Here is a 6,732-nt window from a genome sequence, read left to right as displayed (position 1 = left end):
CAAGCCTGTGCTCCAACATTCGACCCGTAACTGAGTCATTTTGACCCGAGGCAGAAGAACGAGTCTTTAGATCAGATTCAAGGCTTTGCTGAGTTCTTACCAACATCTTCCTGACTTGTTGTAGAAAGATAAAAAAGCAACGAATGTTTTAAAGTTACATAAAATATATTCATGTTTCATGGAACCGTAGATGATGAGTGCTTGCATGGCACTACTGCTCATCATCTATTACTCATCAGAGACGTCGAAGTCTTAGTTATGGATTCAACGCGTCTTCATGACACCCAGCTTTTATGTGAGAGTTCTGGTGGAGCCGGCTGCACATTGTACGAAAGCAAAACAAACGACATCATCTTCCTACCACTTCCTGTAGTGTTGTTTGTGGTTTTCACCAGTAGTAACATCCGGCTGTTGATCACAGGACTCGTGTTTCCATCGCAGTATTACGAAACACAAATATTTCAATACGGCTGAAAAAAAATAATAAATCACCTCCTCAAGGCAACAGCTTATCAAAATCATGATATCTTTCTAACTTTGCACAATTTTATGCTTGATGGAAACACAGCTAGTGATTGGAGAGTATGAAGTTATCTCCAGCGGAGGATCAAGGCTGTAGATTGCTGTGTGACATGACGTAACTGTGGAGAATACGTTATGAAAATTAGACGAAAAGTACAACTTGGTCACTACAACTATAGCTGACAATCAACAGAGGCTTGACGTGATGATTAGACACAGGTGTGTCAGAAGCAGAACAGAGAAAAGAATCCCCATCCTCACAGAGATCAGCAGACAGGAATGTGAGTGCTGAGGTACAAAGTGGAGAAAAACACACAGTCACCCCAGGATCGTGACGCTGTGTTTTTTCAGTGCTTTGGCCGATCCGTCGTCTCCTGAACCAGAGCCTACAACTCAGGTTTTTCTAACTTTATTCCTACGGTTCACTTTCTTAAAAACAAACCCACAGGGCAAGACGCTGACACTCAAGAAGTAAAGAAAGCACCCTGTTGGACTCTGCCAGTCGTGTTTCTTATTTCGCATCAACACAATGACTCAGAGAATCTGGCAAACATTTTGGAGGGGTGAGTAACAGTGCCCAGCGCATATTTCTGTTCTTAAATCATTAGTTCAATGCTTTGTTACCCAGAAAGCATCAAAGCCTTTCGGTCTTGTATAGTGAGAGTTGCGGGGTGTAGCAGCCAACTACTCACTTTATAGTCCCGGGGTTTATATGCATAAATGTTTAGTGCATGTTTATGTACATATCCGGGGATGTTCAGCTGCGGTTCGAGGTCTACATAAACTCATTATGGTTACAAGATAGTTTTAGGGCTTTAAAGATTTATTGGAACCTTTCTAGTGCGAAGACTTTGAAAAACAAAAAGTGGGTGGACAAGCTGGAACGTCTTTGGAGTTTCCTCAAATTCACACGAGGTTAAAATGATTCAAACTGGCTTGTTTAGACATATAAATCTTTTAGCAAAAAGAGGTTATCATTCAACATATTATCCTTTGTCATCACAGTAAAACATTTCTTTGATAGCACTCATTGGATTGAGCAACAGTTTGAACCAAAGTGAAGATCCAAGAGGAGGAACTATACGGTCAAACAAGTTGACGAGTTATTTTTGAACACATTCCTAAACAAGATTAAAATCTGTGTTTTGATTTGAGCATCACCACTTTGTCTCAGTTCTGGGGAAGACCTAAATGATCCTCTTTACATGAAGCATGTTCAAGTAAACTATGGCTTAATGAAGTTTAACATCAGGAACTATCAAGCTCACAGTCAGTCTTAAAGCCCAATGGAATAACAAGGATGCTAGCTAATAAAGACAAAAGAACAAAGTAAGCGTTTATACTTTGGTGGTGAGAGCAACATGCTGTAGGCTTGTCTTGTTTTTTTGGAGGGATTGATCAGGGATGAGGACGACCTTATAATTCCTCATCTTCAACTCCCATCAACGGCTAGACGGCTGAAACTGGGAAACAATTGACTGTTGTTTAACAAGCGACTATTTCGGATTAACCAAAATTCAAACACACCTCAAAATTGAAGTCAAAATTGATAAAAACATGCAAATATTGTGCTTCTATCGTGGCTTTCCCAAAGTCTCAACCTCAATCTAATCGAAAATGAAACAGAGTTGTCGAATGTCCAACCTGGGTTAGCACAGAACCTTAGGTGACTAAAAGCATGCATGCAATATTCAGGTTAGTCATGTAATTTCAACCAAATATTAGTAGACTGTATGTGCAGTCAGGATCAAAAAATTTAAACTTTTTGAAAAAGTTAATTTATTTTAGTAAAGTAACTCCACTCACTAAGAGAAATATATTATATCTAACTATTCACAAATGTTAGATGATTATTTGTTTAAAGCTAATGAAAACACAACATTGGATATTTTATAATCACATCAGACCAATTAAAAAAAACATTTTGATTAAGAAATGTGGACTTTTAAATTTTGCCTAAAGGGTTTTTTAAAATGTACTTTTAACCTAACAATTAGTCAGTCTAATTGACCAAATATGACTGTATATACGTCAGTCTGTATATTTCTGTAGGTAAGAAAGGTGCCAAATATGTGCATTAAGTTCTGATTAAAACAACACTGAAGTCATTTGTTTGTAACTGTATGCCTGTCTAAGTTCTGGCTCAGTCATCAGTGATATCTCCGGGCTGTGCAGGGATGCATGGGGTCGATCCAAAGCTCCCACAGCATGCTGTTTTCCTCTAAAAGTTTGTTTTACTGTCGAAGCACTCTGATCCACAGCCAGGCACACAAACAAGGTGTGTGTGTGTTTGTGTGTGTGTGAGTGTGTGTTTGAGCAGGCTCTTTATTCTAATAATTGTTTGGTTTGGACTGCGGGGTAACGCAGCAGATTGCCAGGAAATAAAACAGTCCACTGTCTGGCTAGCAGAAACATAGTGGGGGTCTCAAGTAACCGATCCGAGTTCGGTGGGTGGTACTAAATGATTTGATAAAGAGGTCAGTGTGTTGGCCAGAGCTCCTCTGGGTTCAGACCGTGAGATTTTAGAACTTTATTGAAATGGAAAGCGCAGAAACCTCCACGATGAGACAAGTTTTCCTTCTCAGTGGAGCTTTAAACAACAAATACTCACAAAATAAAGACACGTTTCCCTTTGTCTTTGTTTCCTTTTGCACACCGAGCCCTCGGAGGACCATCTTCAAAGCAAATCTTCATTTTGGTTCCCTCTTCTCCTCTTCTGTTGGTCTATGTCCAACCTCATTTCCCCTCATTCCCAACCATCGGCCACGTGGTATTTCCATTCAACCTTGTGCGAGACAGTTGAGGGACGGTCGTTCGGTGTTCAAGATGGACTTTTGTGGTAAAAGCTTAATGGGGTGCCTCCCTGGTTCCTGTTGCTGTCTTTGACAGAACTATTTTAGACCGGCAATACCGGAAAACACACTTGGCGCTCCTCAAGTGGATGCCCTTTAAGAAGCTGAGAGGAAAAAAACTTGGTGTGGATCCAAATCAGGATAGGCCGATGAGTGCCTAGTAAGGATTTGACGAAGAGAGGAAGAGACATAGATATAAGAACCAAAGCCACATCATAATTTGCAGTCTCTCTGGGATGCTGGTCTAGTCATTATTTCTAGACTTACTAAAAAATTCTCCTGCATGTTGGAGTACCTACCTCACAGCAAGAAGTTCTGGAGTCTTTCTGTGTATGGGTTCTCTCTTGGTACTCTGACTTCCTCCTCCTTTCCAAAAACATGCATCGCTTCATCTTTCCCTCCATTGTCTTTCGGTCAGGTGCATAGCATCCCACAGGAGGGCATTCCAGAAATACATCCACTTGGCAAACTCTCTGCCTCTGGGGGATTCCAAGGCCTTCCCATACCAGAAAGGATGCAAGACCTATCCGGGGAGCTATGGGTCTGCCTTAGGTCTCTTCCTGGTGGGATAAAACCTCCAAAGGAAGGCAAACAAAGGGCATCTTGAGCAGCTATTCAAACTACCATAGATGAGGTTTGTCCTTTTTATATGGAGGAGAAAAGGCAGCGACTCCCATAGATGACGGAGGTCTACAGTCTAACAGGCTGAGTCCCAGCCACCTAACAGAAAAGGTACAGTCTGAACTTTGTTCTTATGGCCATTATCCATGTCTTGACCATAAGGGAGGCTTCACCTTTTGACTAAGATCTATTTGTGCAAGATTGAATCCCCAATCAATTTATTTATCGCTTCCTCCATCCTGCCATAAAGTACCTAAACTTTTCCACTTGAGGCAGAGACTGAACCCAAACCATGAAGAAATATGGCCTCATATTTGTAGGTGCCATCTCTTGGGAAAAACATGGCTTGATTGAAGATTGTGTGTGGATGACCCCTAGTTGTTTGTCTCACGAGTTAGCCTAGGGATAGATTGCCAACATGTCCAGGGAACCACCAATGCTAGGTTATGGTTCTTTATTGAATAATCCAGTGTTTGCTTTAGAGTCTAAAATATTTGTATACACAAGACAGTTTATCTGCTGCAAGTGCTATTTGTATTTTTCCCCCTCAAGGGTTTTGGGAAAATTGGTTCTTTCTTTGCCAATTTCCCATCTGTCCACCAAGTTTCCTGAATTTAAACTTGGAAGATTTTCTGTAAACTGGCTCTAAGATCTGATTACATATCTCTGACTCAGTTTCCACCTTGGAAAAGGAACAAAAGCTTCCTTTGAGTGTGTTTTCAGAAGGGAAAACAAACACGGACACAGTCGTAAACTGAAAAAGTATTCATTTATCCATTATTCAATGTACGTTTTTTTCACAAACTAATTCAGCTAAACCTAAACATGAGGTGACGTATCTTCAGAAACCCTAGAAGTTCAGTCACGATTGACTAAATAATTGTCAGTGGTGTTGTCTGAGGTATGTTTTTCACTATAAAGCCAACATAAACAAAGAAGAAAATATAAACTAAACATATATTTTAAATTTTCATTATGGACAAGAATCGTTCTATTATCTGCACTCGCTCATTCTTGCAGGGTTGTGGAGGGGCTGGTATCTATCTGCAGCGGTAATTGGGTGAGAGGCTGTTTACGACCTGGACAGTTTGCCAGTCCATAACAGAGGAACACACACTGGATACACAAGTCATACCTAGGTTCAATGTAAGCCGTCCAATTAACCTTGCAGTCCTGTTTTTGGACAGTGGAAGGAATCCGGGGTACCCAGAGAGAATCCCCACCTTCACTGAGTGGGATTCAAACTCAGCACCTTTTTACTACAGAGCAACAACGTTAACATCTTTGCAGCCTTAGTTTGAACAATGTTGAAAATCTTACCTTATAAGGGCGGTAGCATGTTGGGGTAAAACATGTAGGTTTTTTTTTTTGTTTTTGTGAAAAGTGAAGTTTCTGATTTTTTTTTTTTTTTACTGTTTTCCAAAGATTTTTTTCTGTTTTTCTCCCAACATTGCATTGCCTATAGTTCTTTAGAAACATGGTGGGAGTGCACTAGCTTTTCTCACCATGCTCTGCAGAGCGGTGCAGCTATTTGTCGAAACGAGGCATAATGAACGTTGATTGCACAAAACAAAACTCAAACTTATTACAATGCATCTGTGCTGGTTGTACAATCACATCTGGACAAGTGAGGAGGTTTTACTGAACAATATTAAAGGGCCACAGATAGATTTGTAGATGGTCAGAATCATAGAAGTCTATAGTTTTTAGTCTTTAATAGCCCCGTCTACATCACAAAATGTTAATGGTATGAATATTAAACAATTTAAACGGGTACAATACATAATAGTCACTGGTTTCTGCTGTGCCGTTCGATGAGCAGAGGTTGGTTTTATGGCCCATCCCCTGTGGTCGGCTTATCAGCCCTCATGCCTGCTGCATCCTATTATGTTGCCTTTGAATAGCTGCAACAGATTCTTATTGTTGCTGCACTGCAGCAAGGGAAACTTTTGGAAGCAGTGGCAGTCTGGAAATGACAAATTTACCTGGACAAGAGCCACTTTCCACTGAGGAGAGAAGCATGTGCGCTTCCTTTGGACTTCAAATAAATGCCCAAGTGTTTGTGTTTCCAGTGTTTGTATGATCTAAATCTCTGAGCGACCTCATACGTGATGACATCTAACCACACATGTCCACTGCTGCGCCGTGCAGCACCGCGACATACTCCCGATGACCCCCACGAGAGCGGGGCCAGCAAGCCTGTCTGAATATAATTAGCAGTTCCTGAAACGTCTCTGGAGAGAGTTTGTGTCCCAACATCATCCTGCGGTCGGGATCGGAGGTTAGTCAGCGTAGAGGTGAGTTTTTCTCATGAATGGTGTTTAGAAGTGTGCACACCGCTCGAAACAAAGCCTACACGGTTGTGATTCAGAAACAAAAAAAAAGAAAAGCTAGACGCTGCAAAAGGTGCGGGCGGACGAAGGAGGAAAGAACCCACCCTTCAGCATCCTCATCTGCATCCCAAGAGTTCCTGTTTATGGGGTCTTCTATATAGGGTGTCGTTAACGTACAAACACACCCACCGCCGCCAAGCGAAGGAGGAAGGAGGGCCGTCAAGAGTCTTTAAACAAAAAGACATTTTTAGAAAGGACCTCTTGAGTCACGGAACAAAGGCGGGAAGTGACATGACGTCGCACAGGAGGGAATCTGAGGGTCACCGGTGGCATGACAGACACGCCTGGGGAACCGTTTCACACACACACAGACACAACCACGCTTGGCCAAGGTCCTGCGTTGC

This window comes from Poecilia reticulata, linkage group LG4 (genome assembly GCF_000633615.1).
Source record: "Poecilia reticulata strain Guanapo linkage group LG4, Guppy_female_1.0+MT, whole genome shotgun sequence".
Lineage (NCBI taxonomy): Eukaryota > Metazoa > Chordata > Actinopteri > Cyprinodontiformes > Poeciliidae > Poecilia > Poecilia reticulata.
Note: the sequence above shows the minus strand (reverse complement) of the source record.